Genomic DNA, 23647 nt, shown 5'->3' on the forward strand with positions numbered 1-23647 from the left:
CCAATTTTTTTTTGTTCCAAATTTACTATAGAGCTCAAAAAAACTAGGTCGATCGCCGCCAACCTCGTGAAAATCGGTTGATTCATTGAAAAGTTATAGCAGTTTGAAAATTTAAATATCGTGTTTCATCGAACGTTGAGAAGACTTTTGAGCTCAGAGAGCTCAAAATGATACGAAAATGATATTTTTGAGCTCGAAAAGCTCAAAAACGTAATAAGTGCAATTTCGAGCGCTTAAGTATGGAATTAGCGGGAAGTTGCAGGGATGGCCTTTAGGGTCAACCGTTTTCCTAATTTTTTTTTTTATCTAAACTATTTTATTTTGTAATAAATATTAAGAAAAAATCACAAAGACCCGATGAAATAAATTTGATTTTATGTTTTGCGAATATTTTAATATTTACAGACTGAACAGGGTTGAATTACCTAGCATTTACTTCGTTTTAACACTGATTTAACACCGGTATCTTAACACTGTAGAAGTGTATATAATACTCCATGACAATCTTGGGGGGTCGTTTCTTATTTTCCTTATCAAAACTTACACTCGAAGATGTGTAATCATAATCACTAAAGCATGACCTAACAAAATCAAGTTAGAAGTGGTCGAAAAATCAATAATGCAAGTCATTACAGTAGAGTGCCAATAAATAATAATGTCACTGATCAAATATGATAAAGCTGTTTAAGTGCTGTCATAAAATGCCATTTTTATAATGTTTCAATTTTATATAATTTAAACTTCTGTTTCTATGATAGTACAAATGTTACAATAAAGTTGTTTACACGTTGAACATTTAAGAGAATAAAATATGACTACTTGTAAAGAATAACAATATTGCACAGAAAAAAAAAAATTTCTTGGATCAAGTAAATAGTTTTGAAAAATTTCATGTTTTTGATTTGAGTAGAAAAATTTGTAAACTAAGAAATTTTTCTTGTTCAAAGGATATTTCACTTGATTTAAGAATTTTTTGTCTTGATCCAAGACTATGAAACTCTTCAAAATTATTTTCTCGATTCAAGAATTTTTCTCTTCGAATCATTGAATCATTGAATAAAATTGAATCATTGAATCTTTAAATCTTTGAATCATTGAATAAATTATTACTTTGCTTAATTATATTGTTTAATATAATACAAGAAGAGATGAAATTGCATAGTGTACTGAAAAACCTAGTTAGTAACTCATTCAGCTGTTGGAGTAAAATTAGTAATTTAAGATTATAAATAAAAAAGAATTTTTTAACAAATAAGCACTGAATTAACTTGCTCACGATTTAATTAACTATTTAATTTATGATTATCTAAAAAATTATTGATTTTATAAACCTTTCACTAATTGTTTAGTATAATTTTTAGGGGTAAATTAGCATATCTCAGTCATTTCTGAAACAATACTTTTAGTGATATAATTATTTAAATTTACAGTTTAAAAAAGCTTTTTTAAATTAATTGCTAAGGCATTAAATAGTATCAAAATATGGATATAACTTACATTTAATACCAGAAATATCTAACAATACTGCTCACATCAATCTGTTCAAGTACTAGTCTTATTTTTTGTGGTAGATTGTGTAAAGTACTGGGTACATTACCACAGTAGTTTTGATTTTCAAGATTTTAACTTTTATTCTTTTACTTTTGTCAATTGTTTTTTTCAATACCGGAAGATCAAAAATGAAAAATAGAAATACAAAAGTAAGATGGTTAATTTTACAAAGAAGCCATTCTCTATCACTTTATATATTTTTAATATATTTATTACTGATTTTAAATAGGTAACAGAAAAAATTTTATTAGGATAAAGCTGTATTAATACTCAAAAAGAATTAGAATTTTCACTTTTTACTCTACATTACTCGAGATAGTTTTGTGATTATTAATGTTTTTTGATCATCATTGAATATGAAGAAAATACGATAATAGTGAAAAACAACAATAAATTACTTAATTAATAATGATGTACATATTCTTTTGCTTTGATATCGCTTTTGAAAAAAAAATACTCGGGTGGAAAGTAAGTTTTATTTGTTTTTAATGGAAGATGATTAAAAAAAATAGCGAAATTTGTTATTTATTATCAGATACCCGGATTATTGGAAAAATTCGGATTTTTTTTAGTTATTCAATATAAATATCATTTTTAGCTTGCGAATAAAATTGGAAAAGTCGATTTCCGTATACCTTAATTTTCTTTTATGGTGAACTTGTTCACAAAAATTTTTAAAGAATTCCGTTGGAATATTAAAATCCTACTTCAGTTAAAAGAATTAAGAGACTGTAACAAATTGATATTAAAGTTTACTAAGGGAGCATTGTATCGCGTTGTATTGTAGTAAACGAATATGCGGCTAAAGCGAATCCATTTACTATGAGAAACTGGTGAGATTCTGACTAGTTTCATTATTGTGCAGGGATATCATGCTCTCATAGTAAAATTTGATAAAAATTTTTTACAGTGAAGTTTTTACGGAATGACAAAAATTAAAAGCATCAATAAAAAAATAATTCAAATTTATCATATGTAAGGATAAGTAGGAATTGAAATATTCTTGTATTCGTAGAATATTTTTATTCACATACTTAAAAAAAAAAAAAAAAAAAAAAATTAGGAAAACGGTTGACCCTGAAGACCATCCCTGCAACTTACCGCTACTTTTGTAATTAAGCACTCAAAATTGCACTTATTATTTTTTTGAGCTCTTCAAGGTCAAAAATATAATTTTCGTGTAGTTGTGAGCTCTTCGAGCTCAAAAGTCTGATAGCAGTTTAATAAAATACTATTTTTTGAATTTTCAAACCGCAATAACTTCACGCGGTTGGCGGCATTCGACGCAGTTTTTCAAATTCTATGATATTTTCAAACACAAATTGATCAGATCGGAAATTTCGGTGTAATTCGAAAAAAACACTTTTTTTCGATTTCTTTTGTCAACGATAACTCACGAACGAGTCAACCGATTTTGACCAGCTTGGTGGCGATCGACGTGGTTTTTCGATGTTGAGAGCTGATTAGTTTTTGAAATTGATCGGTTAAGCCGTTTGAAAGTTATTAAAAAAAAACCATATTTGAAAAAGTTTTTTTTCGCAGTTTTTTTAACATTTCTCAAAATTTAGCTGAATCGGTTCAAGTTGTATTCAAAATATAAGTTTAGTCAAACCCTTTCAAATGGCACCAATCGCGATCAAATCGGTCAAGCCGTTCAAAAGTTATGAGAGGTTTACATATACACACACACACACACACACACACACACACACACACACACACACACACACACACACACACACACACACACACACACACACACACACACACACACACACACACACACACACACACACACACACACACACACACACACACACACATCTGGCTACACACAAAACTGAGGCAGTGCTTATATCCAGCAGAAAAGTGTTAGAGACCATCAAGCTGAAAGTCGGCGAACAAGAAATCACATCACAACGTTACATCCGATATTTGGGAGTGATACTTGATGCCCGTCTAAACTTTAAACAGCAAGTGGAACACGTCAGTGCCAAAGCGTCAGTAGTGAGGGCTAGTCTCGCACGACTGATGCCGAACGTCGGAGGGCCAAAGCAGAGCAGGAGACTACTACTATCATCAGTTGTCACATCGGTGCTCATATATGGAATATCCATTTGGGCAGACGCGCTGAAGTTGCAAGAATCATGGAGAAAAGCTGGACCAGTATATCGACTGAGTGCTGTAAGACTAGCCAGTGCATTCCGCACGATATTAGAAGTAGCAGTGTGTGTCATTTCCGGAACTCTGCCGCTTAGAGTTCTAGCTGAGGAAAGACGGAACCTTTACCAACGAAAGAGGTCAACCACACTAAGTGCCGAGGAACTCAGAGCTGAAGAACGGCAGAACAGCATCGCACGATGGCAATCGCAGTGGGACGCCGCGACAACAGGAAGATGGACACACCGTCTCATACCGAAAATCGACGTTTGGATAAACCGGAGTCATGGCGAGGTCAATTACTATCTGATGCAGATGTTGTCAGGACATGGATGTTTTCGGACGTATCTTCACCGCTTCAAGCATGATGATTCACCGGAGTGCCCGTCCTGCCCAGGAATCAATGAAGACGCGGAGCACGTTTTCTTTGAGTGCCCACGATTTTACCCACAGCGCGATGAGCTGGAGATGATCCTGAAGAAGAAAATCCAACCAGAGACAATAGTAGAAGCAATGCTGTCATCAGAGGCTGCCTGGAACGCCGCAAACACGTTTGCAACAGAAGTCCTGATAGACTTGCGTTCCATCGAAAGAAAAAGAGCAAATGACAACAACTAGAAGAAAGGTAAAATAACACCTAGTTACCAGAAGGAAGAGCAGTCGCTATATCCTCCCCCCACGAAGTAATGCCTAACGGTGGTTTCCATGAGGGATTAGAGGAAAGAGGAAAGGGGTTTAGGGTTTAGTGGGTAGGGGCGTTAGCGTCGAGTTTTAGTATGACGCTGCGTCGAGTCGCCACATATCCAGGCCAAATAGCTACGCCTAGAATCCGTAAAAAGGATTCCCCCCCCCTAAGGGAAAAAAAAAAAAAAAAAAAAAAAAACACACACACACACACATACATACATACATATATACAGACATACAGACATACAGACACTATCGCAGGAATAGTCAAGGGGAATAGCTTCCTAGGACCTCAAAACGTCGAGATCTGATGAAAACTCGATTTTCGAAAAACGGGGTAAAAACAATAACTTCCCGATTTTTGAAAATTTTCAATTTTCTTAGCGGGAAGTTAAAAAAGCAGAAAAATCAAAAACGAGCAGTGTTAGTAAAGCTACATATCAAGATGGGTTTTATAGTATACGAATTCTATCAGTAATGCAATATTTACGTCATGAGTGTCGACTTTAGTAATTCCATAAATATTATTACTAATTTATCTTGACTCGTTTAGAATTTACCGGTCGTTAGCGTAACTGTCGTGTCGATCTTGACGCCGAAGCTGCTGCAGCAAATTTACGATCTTATCTTTGCTGCATTCTTCCATCGTTTCTTACTTTTTTTTCACAATCTCACTATTTCTGCTGTTGCTATTCATATTCCGGAAATAAATTTACTTCAATGTAGTTTTCACACAACTATGTTTTTTTACCTGACTATCACGTCATACCTTAAACTATCATATATTATAATTTAACTATTTAGTTTAATCTTAAAAAGCCCTAAAAGATTATCTATAGATGTTGTTAAAATAAGGAAGTCGCGATGCTAGGGTAGCACTTTTTTCTTTTGTAAGCAAGGTGGAAGAAGGTTGTCTTGATGGGAGTGAGTGGCAGACGATTGCAGAGAACGGGATGCTGAACTTGAAAACGTTCGTCCACGTCTGTTTATCGTGCATAGTATAGCTGACTGGCTCTGTTCTCAACACGAGGTATCCAAGAACTCTTCTGTCCACAAACGGAGCGAAGCAAGACTTCAAGCACTTTTATGTACGTACTCTGAATAACAAATCTGTCCAATTCACATGTCGACATCAAAGAAGATAATATAAACACTACATCGATACATACTCTACAAAACCTTAATGTTTTATTAATGTGGCCTCCATCTCTGTTTCATTCCAGTTTGGTATCTGCAAACGGGATTCGACTATACGTTCCAAACTACACAGAACCTCATTGGTTAAATTTCAAATAAATTTCCCCTATTTTGCATTAATTATCTAATACTGCAGGTGGACTGTTATTGAAATTCGTTACTGCAGTGTTTTCTTCATATTAATAATCAAAATAAATAGTGTCTTAAACAAATTTAGCGATAATTTTATGTTCATAGAATAAGTTGCATAACGTAAATGATTTACGTACTAACCCATAGTTGATTTTAAAAATACTCGAAATTCTATATGTTTACTATTATATTCGTTGAAGAATATCTTAATCATTGTATGCAAGAAAGCTACACTTGAAATGGTTAAGTACAGAATACATAATTGTATGCAGGAATGCAGGTAAGCCAGTAAAGGATATAGGGTAAACCCTAGCAGGGAGGTTCCACTTCAAGAGAATAAAAAATGAAAACAAAATTATACGAATAGAAAAGACAAGAGACATCCACACTCGGTATCTTCTTCACTGTCTCTACTCCTCTGATGAATCCACAGAAGGTTCGATACGTTTAAGTCTTCGGAGTGACAACCCGACTACATATGTGGGAGGCGACATACAACAAAGCCAGGACGATAACCCCATGTAAATAACTTTCTACCATGACGAACTTTCTGAATGTCTATCTAAATTGTCTGTCAAGGTAACAGTAATGTCTCCAGGAATGCTCTAGTTATTACTTTCATAGATTTAAAAAACTTATTCATGTTCTTAAGAATGACTTCGGTAAATAGTAATCATATCGATTTCTTATCATTTTAGAAGTGGAATCAAGGCCAAAAGTTTTACTTTCATGAAACCGATCACTAATTATAATTTATCTAAATTGAGAGAATAATGAAAATTTTGTTTCTGGCAAATTTATATGACAAAATGCGTTTTAAAACTTCCTGCTAAGAAAATTAAAAATTTTCGAAAATCAGGAAGCTATTGGTTTTAACTCATTTTTTGAAAATCGAGTTTACATCGGATCCCGACGTTTTGAGGTCCTAGAAAGCTTCCTTGACGATTTTTACGATGGTGTGTGTGTGTGTGTGTGTGTGTGTGTGTGTGTGTGTGTGTGTGTGTGTGTGTGTGTGTGTGTGTGTGTGTGTGTATTTAGCGCCATTCGAAACGGCTTGACCAAATTTAGATTTTCAATACAATTTGGACCGACTTGGAACGGTAGATTTCGAGAAATTTAAAAAAAAAACTATGAAAAAAATTTTTTTCAAATGTGGTTTTTTAAGAATAATTTTTAAACGGCTCTACTGATCGTTTTCAAAAACTAATCAGCTCTTAACATCAAAAAACCACGTCGATCACCACCAGGTCGGTCAAAATAGGTTGATTCTTTCGTGAGTTATCGTTGACAAAAAAAATTAGGAAAACCGTTGACCCTGAAGGCCATTCCTGCAATTTCTCGCCAATTCTATACCTAAACGCTTGAAATTGCACTTATGACGTTTTTTAGCTCTTCGAGCTCATAAATACAATTTGTGTATTATTTTGAGCTCTCTGAGCTCAAAAAAATAGCTTTTGTATGCTTTTGAGCTCTTCGAGCTCAAAAGTTTAATATAAGTTTGATAAAACACTATTTTTTGAATTTTCAAATCACAATAACTTTTGAATGAATGAACCAATTTTCACGCAGTTGGTGGCATTCGACGCAGTTTTTTAAATTGATAGAGCAAAAAATTTCGGAGTAATTCCGAAAAAACACTTTTTTCGGTTTTCTTTCGTCAACGATAACTCACGAACGAATCAACCGATTTTGACCGGACTGGCAGCGATCGACGTGGTTTTTTGATGTTAAGAGCTGATTAGTTTTTGGAATTGATCAGTAAAGCCATTTAAAAGTTATTAAAAAAAACCACTTTTGAAAAAAATTTTTTTTGTAGTTTTTTTGCGATTTCTCAAAATCTATTGGTCCGAATCGATCCAAACTTTATGAAAAATCTAAGTGCAGTCAAGCTCTCGCATGGCGCAAACCGCGATGAAATCGGTCAAGCCGTTCAAAAGTTATGAGAGCTTTACATACGGCCGTACACACACACACACACACACACACACACACACACACACACACGTACGGACATCATCGAGGGGATAGTCAGGGAAGCTTCCTGAGACCTTAAAACGTCGAGATCTGATGAAAACTCGATTTTTTCAAAACGGGGTAAAACCAATAACTTCCTGATTTTTTTAAATCTTCGATTTTCTTAGCGGGAAGTTAAAAATTAGGAAAACGGTTGACCCTTAAGGCCATCCCAGCAACTTCCCGCTGATTCCATACTTAAGCCATCAAATTTGCACTTATTACGTTTTTAAGCTCTTCGAGCTCATATGAAGCAAGCTCGATACGCTCGAAGCAAGCTCATACAAGCAATATATGCTTCCTAAGATGACATTATCGCTCCTTTCAAAAAATTTACGACTGAATCATTGGCTTGGTCAAGCTGTTCACTAAAGTAAATCGATATTTTTTCAGTTAAATTTTGTTCTATCTTCATAAATCTAAAATCAACCGTAACCAACATATTTGAACTTATGACTTTTAGAGAAAGATTGGGAGTCTATCGAGTCAATCATCCCGCTCATCAGAATAAACCGTTCTTTAGATCTTTGTCAGGGAAATTAATAAATGCTACTCTGCAGCTTAGTATGTTTGTAAATAAACCCGACTAGAAATTTCGTGAGGCATTGCCGAACAATCAATTCGGGGCAAGTTTGGCTTTCCGAACTTTGGCATGCCTAATTCACGCCTTATTAATTTTATTATAGGTAAGGCAAAGTTCGGCACTGCCGTAGTTTTTCCAAACTACGCCCAAATTCGGTAAACCGAACTTCGAAAATCTTTGGTAACTGTGATTTCATGCAAGTCAGGCATACCAATAGTATGTCAAACTTTGGAGTGCCGTTGGTTTTCCAAGCTACGATCAAGTTTGGCAAACTAAACTTCGGCAAATCTTCGATAACCGTGATTTTATGCAAGTCAGGCATTCCAATAGTTTGTCAAACTTCGTTCTGCCGTAGGTTTTCCAAGCTACACCCAAATTCGGCAAACCAAACTTTGGCAAATCTTCGGTAACTGTGATTTCATGCAAGTCAGGCATACCAATAGTATGTCAAATTTCGAACTGCCGTAGGTTTTTCAAGCTATGCCCAAGTTTGGTGAACCAAACTTCGGTAAACCTTCGGTAACCATGACTTCATGCAAGTCAGACTTACTAATAGTATGTCAAACTCCCGACTAGAAATTGTTGTGAGGAATGCCGAAGAATTAGTGAGGGACAAGTTTGATTTGCCTTAGGCCTGCCTAAGTTGCACCTCATAAAAACCAAGGTAGGTAGAACGAAAATTGGCATGCCGAAAATATTCCAAATTTGGTTGTGATCCTGAAACTGTGTGGCATTGCCGAAGTTCGGCATATAATGGATATGCCGGACTGATTTGTAATAACGGTAACCATAAATAATTGCTGAAGTTCGGCTTGCCAAACTTGGACGTAACTAGGAAAGTCTCATGGATTCCTTAAGTCTGATATATTATGGGAATGCTGAACTGGGTTCAAGTAACGATAACCTGAGTTTTGCCAGTTTGGAGCGAACTTGGCTTTCCGAACTTAGGCTACCCCAATTCGAATCTTATTAGTTTTAAATTAGGCAAGCTGAACATTGGTCGTGCTTATAAGTATCTTGAGGCACGAAGTCGCTTATCATCGGCGAGGCATCGCGGTATGGTATAGGGCTCTCGTGCGTCGGGGACGGTGTTCGAGTCTTGCGTTCGACATGTACGATTTTTAATAATTAATAATTACTATTAAAGCGAGTGTGAAGTAAAGTTAAGTGTTATTATGTGTGACAAATGTATCTAACTCCTACATCATCTCCTTCCCCCTTGACTTATTAAATCTACCGATCAAAAAAAACTTCTTCACATAAAAAAACCCTCCAAAAAATAAAAAAAAAAATTACCGAAAAACTAAAATTAAATAATAAAAAATAATATTAAATAAAAGCAAAAAAAAATTTGTTTTTTTTATTCATGAAATATTTGAAAAATTTGGTCCTAAATTCCATATTTATACTTAAAATAGTAAAAGTAGATAAAAAAATAAGCATTTGTTATTATTAATTTTCGCTTGATAATAAAAAAGCTAAAAACCAAGAAAGAATTAAATTTGGATTCTTCCTTGCGAATTTGGTTTCCGAAATGCTGCCTACTTAGGTAGCCAAATTCGGACCGAATGAGGTTTAGATAATCACCAGCAAGTGTGGTTTCCAAACTGCAGCCTAATCAGCAAGCCAAGTTAGGCTGAGCTTTGCAACTGCGTTACATCTCAAACTTCGGCCTGGTTTGGATGCCTCACTTACCGCAAGTTTGGAATTCGGTATGCCTTACTTGCACCAAATCACTGCCTCACTGAAATTTCTAGTCGGGAATCCACCACTGTCGAAGATACTTCGATTTGCACGTAATTGGTGTGCTCAACAAAAAAGAAAAAAAACAAAACGAATTTCACTCCTTGATGCTACTGAAGGCCCTCTCTGTGTTAAAAAATTGTGTCAATATAGACTATGCACTAATAACAACTATACTGAAGTAATCTTCAGTAAATTTTTTTGTGTAGTTTTTTATGTGTCACCAAATAAATCATAATTTTTCAAAAAAAGTCATTAATTATAATTTTGACCATAAATATTATTCAATAAATATTACCTTATGATGAATAAACTACTGACATAAGACATGAAATATTTTTATATAATTTTATAAATTTGATAGATCCTTTGGTATTACCCTAATGATTTGACGTCATCGACTTGAAACAGATTCGTATAGAAGACGCATAATCAATAAATTATAATTGTATGTGTAAGTGTTCATTGATGAAGAATTATTACTCAAACAAATAGTTTTTGAACATTTTTTGGTAAACATCGTCAAACATGTATGAAAAAATCGCGTAATGAAGTCATATACTAAAAAATTGGTAATGTTACAGCTTCATCATGCGATGACACCTGAAGACCTTCACAAGATATTTTCTGTTAAAAGTGCTACTGACGGTAATTATTGATTGACAAACAAAGAATCTAATTTAGAAGAATAGTAAAACAATTACCGGTGTACTATTCCAATACCTAATTATGATGTCGTGCCAATTTCTATTACAAAATCTCGAAATCGACGAAATGTTAATTCAGTTTTGATGCAAAAACCTTTCGGAGATGATTTAAGAATATGGTTGGATGCTACGGACGGTACTTTGGCCAGCGTATATATGCCTGTATGTTTCTTACAACTTTCACGTTGGAAAGATAATCTCATTTATGATTGCCAAATAGATGTAAGTATAGTTAACAAATATCTACAAACAAAGAGATTTATATGTGTCACTTTTCAGTCAACTAAAAATCTTACACTTTACGAGAATATAAAAAACGCTGCTACCGTTGTTGTTAATGAGACTCCTTATGGAAAACATTCTGTTGTACGTTAATTTCATGGTTCGTTTAATTTTTAAATTTTGACCAAGACTAAATTTAATTTGTTGCATTATGTCTTATACCAGAAAGGTTTCATTGGTAATCAAAACATCCAACCAGTACCACCCCATTTAATAGATCATGCGAGAAGACATCAAAGATCACTGAACACATCACCTGATCATGAATCCGATGATCATGGATGTATCATATTATTAATGAGATACATCAGATATATCATATTATTAATGAGATACCACAATTTCAGAAAAAAATGCCTTCTTGTGAGTACAAAGTGAAAAAATTTCTGTTAATTTTAATAATAACCATCTATAATTTAATTAATATACTTTGATAACTATTTTTTGTGTTTAATTTTCTGATTTAGTACAACTAAAAGAAGCGCTTACATCAAAACGGGCACATTACCGAGAAATAACTGTCTCAGAGACTATTTATACAGAAATCATAGTAATCATCGATTACAGTATGAATTCATTTATGCATGCACAAACTCTACAGGACAAAATTATATATTTATTAGCATTTTGGAACGGAGTTGATATAAGATACCGCAATTTAGTTAATCCAAAAATTAGATTGAACATTGCTCGTATTGTTTTTGCAGAGGTATTCATATATTTGACGTTATAAATAAAAACGTATTGCAACATTTGATTTCAAACAAGCCAATATCTTTTTAGGATCCAGAAGTTCTACCTTACGTGAACTAATTTAAAGCTCATTTGAAACTCTCAGATTTCAAAGGACTACGTACGTATGTATTTAATCATGATTCTGCTCTCTGACAACAGATTGGTTGTATTACATGAATAATAAGATCCCGGTCGAATCCTATGACCTTGCAGTCACTATGGTATCGTACGTATTAAACATATTATCAACTTTTTTTACTTTTATTTTTGCTCGGTTTCAACAAAGACTTAAGTATTCCTTTAATTTCTTAATTATTTTTTTATTTACCATTAATTCAAATACGCGATTTAAATTTTTTACGTAAACGCGGTCACTTATCAGTAGCATACTTGGACGACATACTATGTATTGGGCCTAATATCTCTTCAAGCGAGAAAAATATAACAATGAAAATTAAATTACTAGAATCCCTGGGTTTTATTATAAATCGGAGAAAAAGTGTTTTAAAGCCAAGTAGACAGTGCCAATTTTTAGGTTTTTGTGTGAATTCAGAACGGTTGAAATTAGAATTATCAGAAGTAAAACGACAAAAGATTTTAAAAATGATTGAACAATTAAACAAAAAGAAAGAATGTAGGGTTAGAGAATTAGCTCAATTTATCGGGAATCTCATAGCAGCTTGTCCGGCAATCAAGTATCCAGAAGAATCCTATGTAGACGCTTTCACGATTAACTGGAGTGGTAATTTCTTTTACGGATTTCCGCCATTTGCCTTAATACCTAAGGTATTACAAAAAATTATCGCAGAAAGAGCAGAAGGCATTGTGGTTATCCCATTCTGGACAACCCAACCTTGGTTTCCTATTTTCGAATCTTTGTTGATAGATAAACCGATTGTGTTTAAACCTAATAAACATTTGCTTTTGTCTCCTTGTAGGACACAACACCATCCCTTGTCTCGCAAGCTGTCCCTGATTGCAGGCAGATTATCAGGACAGCGTTCACGAGGAGAGAGCTCTCACTTCAAACTGCTGAAATAATGTTGTCATCTCTAGCAGAAAAGCACTTTAAAGCAATATTCGAATCCTATAAAATTATAGTGGCATTTTTGTATCAAAAAAGAACTTGATCTATACGAGGTATCAGAAACTAATTTACTAGAATTTTTATCTATGAGATTTGAGCTAGGAGCATCTTATGGCACCCTAAATTCAATGAGGGCTGCCATATCTTTGATTGCGAGAACAAATTTGTCGTCGAGTTCATTGCTTAACAGATTTTTTAAAGGAGTCTACAAGAAACGACCTTTAAGACCCAGATATGACAGAACATGGGACCCTAATATCATATTGGATTATCTTGAAAAGTGGGATCCAATTGAGTCACTAAAATTGCAAGATTTAACGAGGAAACTGGTTACGCTACTCGCTTTAGGAACAGGACATAGACTTCAAACATTGGCTGTCATACGATTGAAGGATATTAAGAGAACAAAGAAGGGTCTAGAAGTAGAAATAAGTGATAAAATTAAATCTTCAAAAAAAGGCGTGAAGCAACCAATATTGAATTTACCTTTATTCAAAGAAAAGCCAAAACTTTGCATTGCTAGTCACGTACTTAAATATATAGAGTTAACAAAGAATCTAAGAAAGAACTGTGAAAAATTGCTAATAACCTGGAAGAAGCCTCACAAGGAGGCATCGTCACAGACCATCAGCAGGTGGATAAAATTTGTATTATGACAGCGGAGTAAGCTAAGAGTTCACCGCTTACAGCATAAGACATGCTTCGACTTCATCGGCATTTAGAAAAGGAGTAGATGTTAACGTAATTAAATCAAGGGCTGGATGGTCAAAATCATCAGAAGTTTTTGCCAAATTTTATAATAGACCACTACAACACACTGAAAACAATTTTGCTGAAACTGTTTTCTTAAAGAAATGATAGATGTAATTTCTAAAAAATAATAAAAAACATCACATGACTAATTACACTCTAAACATCTACGTGTTTGTAATCCCGAGAACGAGACATTATATAATTAAAGGATCAAACGAGCCCGCCGGGCGAAGTTCGATCAGAATTATATAATGTCTCGTTCGAGAGGATTACCTCCCACCCGTTGATCCAATCCCACCTGTTTTTTGTTGACTAATATACTATTATTCTTTTGTTGGTTTTTTATTATTTTTACAGGATATTCTCTAAAAATATGAGCGTGGAAGGGAGAGCGTAGTCCATAGAGGACCACCAGATGGCTCTTTTTTTCTTTTACATACTCTGAATTTGTGGTGACATCGCAGTACGAACAGCGGTACTACGTGTTTGTAATCCTCTCGAACGAGACATTATATAATTCTGATCGAACTTCGCCCGCCTTCAGCGGGCTCGTTTGATCCTTTAATTTTACTTACTTTTCTTCCTAAATTTTTCTTGTTTGTTACGTAAGAGAAGACTGTAATGTAATTTTATTGTAGGAGTGAAGCTTCAACTTGCTTGAAACAAGAATTTTCTCCAAAACGCAAACCTTTGCTTCGATTTTTGCCGGGAAAGCTAATGAATATACATGAACAATGTGATGTTAATGGAATATGGAAGCCGAAATTTAATTTTGAGATGAGTTGTAACCGAGTATACTGTAAAATGGTAAGTTAAGGGAATGGATTGAACCTGCTGAAGGTACTCAATGTGCCTATAATAAAATATGCTTCCATGGACAGTGCATTTCAGAAGATTCATTACATAATCTACCGATTGGATATAATACATAGGTCAGTCTTTTCTTTAAAAATAGTTATAACAAATATTCAGACAATTTAATTAACTCTGTAATCTGTTGCTTTATATATCGTGTAACTATTTATGTCAAGAAATTAAATCAATACCCTATTATTTTAAGTTTTCCTTAAATTTGATTGTACCTAAATATTTATAAGGAAAAAACTCTAGTACTAATTTATTTCTTAAAGTTGTGAAAATATGTCACACAATTTATAGGGGAGGGTGGGGCAAGACGGCCCACCTGGGGTAAGAAGGCCCACTTCAAAAATTGACCAAAAATTTATTTTTCTAACTTTTTTTTAATCACCACAAATTCGGGTTATTGATGCATTTTTAGCCCTACGCGTGAAAATAAAGGCAAAATGAGCCACTAAAAAGTTCTAAAAAAGAAGTTATCTTATAATTTCATAACCTAATCATGATTAATAAAGTAAAAATCATATTTTTTAGCTTATTTTATAGATTTAGGGCAAAATAGACCATTCGAAAAAATTGTAAATAACAATAACAAATTTTTTATTTAATAGAAAAATAACAATTATTAATATAAGTTATTTCATTAATTTATAATTCGTAATGAATTCAAATAATTTGTTACATTAACCAACAGGACAATTATTATTATATAACACTAGCGAACCCAGCCCGCTTCGCCGAGATAAGAGATAAGAGATAATCAATTTTAAATTGTTGTTATTGATTGCAAATTTGTATTTTCTATAGTTATAATTATGACTTTATAATATATCGAATTCACTTATATTCTACTCGTTGTTCATAAAAGTTTAGAATGAACAGCTCAGAATACTCCTTCAAAATCATCAAGTAGTTTACATTATTTTTCTGGATGGTAAACATAAAATAATTCGTGTTCTCGGATGTTCTGAAGCCAATTATATTTGAAATTACTCCAGCAAATCTTGTTCAGGTTTAAAAAAAAATTATTTTTAGTTTTGACAGACAAATATTGATGTTAAATAACAAATGATATATTTGAAGTGAGCTCATTTGTTTTTTAAATAAATTATGTTTTGTTTACAAATGAAGATTAGTTATATCTCTTATTTTTTTATTTATAATAAGTTGTAAAATAACTCACTGAATTTAATGAGAAAACATTTTATTGCCTTCATTGACGCATATAAACTTTCAATCAGTTGATCGCTATAGAACTTAATGCATTGAAGCGCTATCTGATGGTAATATTTCATGACATGGATATCATATTTACTTTCTCCGTGGAAAAATACATGGTCATACCAATTTTTATGACAATCGGTTGAACGGGGCGGAAGTCGATACTTGACAGCACCACCTGGTGGTGAGTTACATCAATGGGCATAGAATATTCGTTTTCTCCGTCGAAATATTCATGGTCGTACCAATTTTTATGACAACCGGTTGAACGGGGCGGAAGTCGATATTTGACAGCGCCGCCTGGTGGCGAGTTACATCAATAGGCATAGCATATAAACCTTCTCCGTAAAAAAATACATAACTTTACCAATTTTCATAATGATCGGTCAAATAGTTTCCGAGTTTATCGATGTCACATATACAAACATCCTCTTTTATATACAGGGTGTCCCAAAAGTCACGGACGCCATTGTAGCATTTGATGAAAAAAATAATTCTGAGACGAAAAGTCCTTAGCCATTTTTCAATTAACCGCATAGATAATTAATTATTAATTAAAAATAACGTCTCTTTATTTGTTAGAGAGAGAGCGCCAGTGTCCAGTAAAATATGTGCCAAACAAAGACACAACTAACTGTATGACTAACTAGTTTCTATAGCTAACGTAGTCACACATATTTACTTACACATTCACACGTGCAAGCATCTTCGTTGGAACGCACTTGACTTGACACTAGTGCTCTCTCTCTAACGCATAAAAGGACGTTATTTTAAGTAATAATTAATTATCTATGCGTCTGATTAAAAAATGGCTAAGGACTTTTCGTCTCAGAATTATTTTGTTTATCAGATGCTACAATGGCGTCCGATACTTCTGGGACACTCTGTATATAGATTAGGAACAATATATTCACAGATTCGGTAGAATCTGGCGCCAAGTTCCGTTCAAATCCGTTGTAAACGGAGCGCCAGACTACCGACTATGTTTACTGTAAGCAGAACGGTTTTCTGAGGCTGCGAAATTTTATTTAATTCTACGGTACTTTTTTTACCCAATTTGTTTATCATAACAGTAATTCATAATTTATTTCACCGTATTAATTAATTATATTCACTTATAACAATTTATTTACTTGAAATTATTAAATTTTATCAGCACATACTATAGCTCGCTCACAAATTTCGATCCTGACTTTTTTTTTATGGAGAAAGGTCAGCGCCACAGACTAGATAAAATAAAAATGTGTAGTAATCCTCCTATAGATAAGCAACTACAGTTAAAAAAAGTAATTCACAGCTTACATTTACGGCCGCCAGGGTGCACTGGAATTACATCTACATAAACTGTAGCTTCAAGGGGATAGTTTGCAGTAAAAAATGCAGTCAACACGAGATTTAAGTTGGTACCAATTGTAAATTTTCATTATAATTACAAAAAATACTAAAATCCGAACAAAAACAGTTTCACTGTAAAAAAGACGTGCCAAGTCCACGTTCATAAGACTATTAGGAAAAAAAAATTTTTTTTTTTCTTTACAAAAAGATTTAGTGTGCGTGGTTGCAAAATATTTTACTTTTAATGAAATTCGTAAAATCTATTTACTAAGACTTTAAAAAAATTGAAATACACAATGACGCACACCAAGTATGTTCTAAAATTTTTTTTTTAATTTTTAAATTTACAATAAAATTTTTTTTAATTTCCGAAAATCAAAAACAATCATATCGGTTACTTGGATTTTTTAATTTTTTTATTTTGTATCTTTTTGTAAAGAAAAAAAAAAATTTTTTTTTCCTAATAGTCTTATGAACGTAGACTTGGCGCGTCTTTTTTACAGTGAAACTGTTTTTGTTCGGATTTATAATATTAAAAACATTAACTATGAAAACGTAAAACAATTCTTAGATATATCATTTACAGTTATTATAGGGGAAGGACGGGCAAAACGGATATGTTAATTTGAAAATGAAATAACAAATATATATTACAATCATATCCATTCTTAACTTTGGCTAATAATTTTTTGGGTAATTGAAGTTTATAATTAAAGTAAAATAAAAATAATAACAAAGAAATTCTTCTTCGAAATTAAAAAAAAAAAAAAAGTCAACATTATCCGTTTTGCCCTACCAGGGCGGGCAAAATGAATACTCAGGTCGCGTAAAACGAATACTGATTGGAAAATACATTTCAATCAAAACAATCGTCGCAAAAATATCAACCGCGTCCTGAATATGAAGAAAAAAAATCAAATCTGCATCGTCCTTAACAACATTAAACTAAGTACTGTATACTTACGATTTAAAATTTTTTTTTTTTCCTAAATTTCAATATTTATAAAAAAAATTCCCACAAGTATGCAAAACCAATGCTTTATCGATAACGGTAAGTGTAGTTACATAATAGATTGATAGATTGCTGTCTAAAATGTTTCTATCGACCGACCAGCGATTTAAAACGATTATTCATTTTACCCGCCCTCTCCGTCTTGCCCGTCCGTCCCCTAAGTTAATCCTCACAATATTCACAAATGTAATTATCGGAGTAACATTCATCAACTTCTGCACAGGAATCATGAGACCACTTTTGACATTTTTGATATTGAATCCATGATTCTTTTGATTCAGAATACAGTCTATTACAGAAGAGACAGTAACAGTCATCATTTTTTATTTTTGAACATTTTTTTTTTAATTTTTTTTTTTGAGTTTTAGGTTTAGCTTTATTTTTACTGGTCGCAGGTGTTTTCTGTATGTTATTTTTATTCTGCTTGTCTTGCAGCTCTTGGCAATATTCAGAACTAGTTAGAATTACAGTTTTAATAATTCTTATATTTAATAATTCTTTAAAATATTACCTTCTTCGTTCGAGGTACTCGAGTAATATACCAGACGAGGTGTAGATGCTTGATTAATAATAGTGGCAGTTGGACCATAACAGACATTAGTTTCCGAATAAGGCGCATCCAAATCTTCATCAGAGCTTGCGTTATCAGCTTCTTTTAATAGACCACTTAAACTTTGGCTAAATTCTTGTCAATAGGGGAACGATTGGTATTATGTTAACAATAGTTTTTATGAGTAATATAAAAGTGAATACAGTTGTCCAGGGCCATCTTGCCTCCAAAAAAAAATTTTTTTTGGAACTTTGGAAAAATTCCGGTGAATTGAGTTAAAATTGGATGAGAGTAAATTCACTTGATAGTAGAAAGCCACAAAAAATAAAAACCGGCTTAGGTGGGCCGTCTTGCCCCACCTTCCCTTATTATATTTTATAAAGTTAAGCGTTTTTAAACATTCTATAATTTATATGCAATTATTGCGTCATGATAGATATAAAATGACCGCAAATACTTGTCATAAAAAATTCCAGGTGTTTATCAAGGGATAAATTATTGTTGTAAGCAAAAAAGTCTATCATATTAATTTAGTGAGCAACAATATTTTTGATTTGTGTTACTGTAAAAAATTTGAAAACTCCAGCTATTACGTGACTGTACCTACGGAAACGTGTTTTGTTAGTTCAATACGTGACCATGGATAATTTATTTATAATCATAGTGCTTCCAAAAATGTGAAATTCATAGTTTTACATCTATTGGTCGATAGAAAATTCGATAGTCAAGTAAGTTTGTTAGAGTTATTATTTACTCGAATATAATATCGGTTTTAATTTAAAGCAAATGAAACGAAATTTCAATTATGTAAATATAATCGTAATGTTAAAATTTTACTTGTATCTTAGCCAATCCTTGCAATCTTGAGATCACCGTGGAAACACCGTGTAATCTATGCCGTTTCTACGGTGTTACCATATGGTGGATTTGTTCCATTTTTCCACTATGTTTCCCCAGTAGTTTTTCACTGCAACCACGGCGTTCACACTAAATCCACGATGAAAACAACAAATAACCACCGCGATTCCACGCTGGATCCACGTTCGTTACACTTTGAACCCGTAGTCAATCCACGATGGTTACATTGTGTTTAAGTAAATTCTGCTATAACCGAATAGCAGTAACAACAAACGCACCCTCATAAAGGGTAGTCGCAAAATTAGGTACCTTGAAGTTTACATCATTTCTCATAATAGCTAAACGATCGAAACGTCTAGCATCTACATCATCAATAAAAATTCTCCTAAGTAAGTAGGTTTTCCTACAGACAATAATTAATAGAAAAAGGTAGATAAATAATACATTCTACGGCTAGTAATAGATAACCATTTCAGTTCACGTCTATAAAAGGTGACATGTTCATCTCGTTTTAGGTTATTATAGATAAAACGTAAAGTAGAATTTAAAGCTCGCTATAATTTCAAATTATTCTTGGTAGTTGCATTTGTTCAGATAATAAAACAATAATCAATGAGTGGTAGAATAGTTGAGTGGTAGAATGGTTGATAGTCTGAAACTATCAACCTTCTAACGTCCAAAGTGTCGATGTTTTTCCTAAGTTTTAAGCTATACATGGCTGAATTTATTTTGCTTACTACCTTTGACACATGTAGATTCCACGATAATGTATTTGTGACACGAATTCCCAGACACTTTGCCGATTCAGAAAAGGGTATTTCTACACCATTTTTAATAATGGACTATAAAGGCTCTGGTTTCATTAACTACAGATTTTTACTAGAACCGAGAATCATAGCTTTAGTTTTACTCAGATTTACTTCAACACGGAGAGAAAAATATGGGAATTTTTCCTATAATTTTAATGAAATGTTTTCCTATAGGATTCTAGGAACTATTACTTGGATTATGGGAATGATACCCATAATTTTTGGGAACTGTTACTATGATTATAGGAATGGTTCCAATAATTATGGGAACGATATCCACATTTATGGGCACTTCAGTATGGGAATAATTCCTATAATTATAGGAATGGTTCCCATAATTATGGGAATAGTTCTCATAATGATATTGGAACTGTTCCTATAATTATAGGAACTATTCCTATAATTATGGGAACTATTCCTATAATATATAGGAACTGTTCCTATAATTATGGGAACTATTCCCATAATATTATAGTAACGGTTCCTATAATATTTAAGTAAATTTTTTTAATCCAATAGTACGAAAATTATTTTCCTAACCTACAACAACATAATTGAGTTCTTGTGATGTCCAAATTCAATGTTATTTCACTCGCAATAACATGTTTTATTAATTATTTGACTTATTTCCATATTGAATACTAAGGTAAGTAATTAATTATAATTAACTAAAAATATTCTTTTCAATTTATTGATTCTCTAATAATTCAAATACGACCAAAAATTCATCAGTAGTAATGTCGATCGTTATTTTAAGTATAATAATTACAATAATAATAATAATAATTAATCAGTGGTAGTAGTTAATTTTTTTTCATATTTCAATGGTTTTGGAATTTCAAATATTCAAATGTTTCCGCGGTTTAATGCGCATGCTCGTAGGCAGCTCATCACAACAATTTGATTTCGTCATACTCGTACTTATCAATAGATGGCAGACTACTCGATTTATATGTCAATGTTTTGTTTTGATCCACAATCTATACCATAACAATAACCTAAAGTCTATTGACTGATTGACAAGTTGTTATTACATTGATAAATAATTGTAACAATAATAAATAAAAAATAATTTAGTACTGGAATCCATTAAAGAATCATTAATAAATAATAATAAAAAAAATGAACGATACTGATGCTATGGACATCTCTTCTGGCAGTTCCCAAGCCAACGGTAAATATTTTGTCAAGAATAATTTTTTTATTTTACTGTTCATCCTTTTTAGCTTATTTAATAACTTGTTTTAGATAAATTTTTTATTTCGATTAATTTTCTTTCCTTAACTAAACTAAGCAATTATATTTAATGTTATTACAGTCATTTATACCTCTCCATTTGGACATTCTTCAACACCTCTTCCATCGACCCTTTTTTATCCTACAAATTTTTTAAATGTTTTATCTAAAACAAATATTCAACCATACAATCCAAATGAACAGGTTGGTTCATTCTTAAGCAGAGGTTATCCTGGAATTAAAATACTAAATTACTATCATAATCATCAACAACTGATTCCTAATTTTCAAAATTTAGTAGTAAAGATACTACTTGAGCGTGAGGTTCAAAATTTTTTGTTCCAATCAAATTTTAAGCTTGGTGATAAACTTGAAGACTTTGAGTACGTTCTTCTATATTTACACTTATAATATTGGATGAAATTTGTTATTTATAAATTAATTTGTATCTGATCTGTAAATTGTAATCTAAACATCTTTATTTGCAGAATAACTACAGCTCGTTTTAAAAAATTAGCTGCCGAAATAGCTGAAACTTTCAATGAGGATCCAGAAATTTATTATATTGCAAGTACTAAAACTAAAAACGGAGGAGAAAACCAATCTGGAAAACTGTGGGAGCGTTTTAGTACTGAAAAAAAAAATTTGAGATTACATGGAATTTTAACTGCAGTTCAAAAAACTGATCCTTCAGCACCAGCTAAAATCATTAGCGGTAATTAGATTGCTTGATATTTTCTTGGCTTTGTATCTATATTTGCACTCATTCATTTTTTAACAGCTGAAGCGGAGGACTCGTTAGACTGGTTAAACACCAAAGTAAGTCCACGAGAACAAGTAGAGTACCATTGGGAAAATACTATTGATGCGCGCAAAACGTTATTAGAAAACGATGCTACCGGTGTGTTAAATTATTTTAACTATCCTTGTGTTAGAAACCAGCACGGGATTGAGTTGGTATGTAGTAGAATTATTTTTTGTATTATAACAGAAAATTCATTTTTAATTACTGTAGATTATTTTCTATTAGATAAACATTGATTTTAAGAAAGAATATTCTAACCAGACCTTATCTCTGGACAATTGGAGTAAATTAAAATCCTTTATCAAACAAATAGCAATTGATAAATTCGATAATAAAAGTAAGGTGCCTGTTTTAATTAGTGATATACTTCACGATATTAAGAATCTGAAAGAAGGTAAGCCATTTCTATTCTGATATAATACAAAAAAATTTAATTTTTAATTATGGTGATTGTTTTTAGATCATGAAGATGCAGCTATTTTAAAAATATTGACTCACTGTATTAAAATTACGGGATTAAAAGCGACTGTTACGGAAAAAACATCCAAAAAAAGGAAATTGGATGATTTGGCTGAAGAGGATGGTTCAGACAAAGTTGCTCTGAGTAATTTTCAGCCGATTGAAATTCAAGAAAGCTTGATTGTTCACGCTAATGTTAGTTGATTTTAATAAATTAATTGTAATTGCTTTAAGTGAACTAATAATTTATTCTTAAATATTGTTATAGTCGGCAGGTCATATTGAGACGGAGGTGCAAAGAAAAAAAACTGAGGCATTGAAAAAGAAGATAAAATTGCAGCCATATATTTTAATTGTTGGTCCAAAAACGTCAATTTAGCTTCATATGTAATAGTTGACGATATTAAATATCAGTGTAAGAATGTTATCGAGGCCTTAGATTTGACGTTTAAAATATTTTTTGTTTCGGATGCTCATTATCCAACTTTGAGCCGTCATATCTGGCTTTTTTTACAAAGAGCAGTTTACGGCATAGCTGATAAAGTAAAAATAGGAACGATCCTTAGAAATATGATACAATCGTATAATTCTCACCAAGTAGATGAATCAACATCTGTAGAGTAAAATCCTGTCTTAATTCTGATGTTTCAACACTGATTTTTATTTTTTGTGTTTAATTACTATCTGACGTTATTTAAAAAAACATAATTCTATTCAATTATTTGAAAAAATGAGTTAAAGTTAAATTGTATTAGTTAATAATTCATATTTTAATAGTTGCGTTTCTTATAAATTAATATGGAAATTCCATTCGACTTATTATATCATAACATTTTAAACCAATTCAATTTTGGTATTTGTAAATTTTTGTCTA

General features: G+C 32.6%; 1 long non-coding RNA gene across 1 annotated transcript; it reads left to right on the plus strand.

Annotated features, from left to right (window-relative positions):
* The first annotated feature begins 925 nt into the window (after positions 1–925).
* LOC123270224 lies at positions 926–19953 on the plus strand. The gene is made up of 3 exons (XR_006510533.1): positions 926–939; positions 3779–3783; positions 19894–19953. It is a non-coding gene; the product is annotated as an uncharacterized LOC123270224 (long non-coding RNA).
* The last annotated feature ends 3694 nt before the right edge of the window (positions 19954–23647 follow it).

Source organism: Cotesia glomerata, linkage group LG1 (genome assembly GCF_020080835.1).
Source record: "Cotesia glomerata isolate CgM1 linkage group LG1, MPM_Cglom_v2.3, whole genome shotgun sequence".
Classification (NCBI taxonomy): domain Eukaryota; kingdom Metazoa; phylum Arthropoda; class Insecta; order Hymenoptera; family Braconidae; genus Cotesia; species Cotesia glomerata.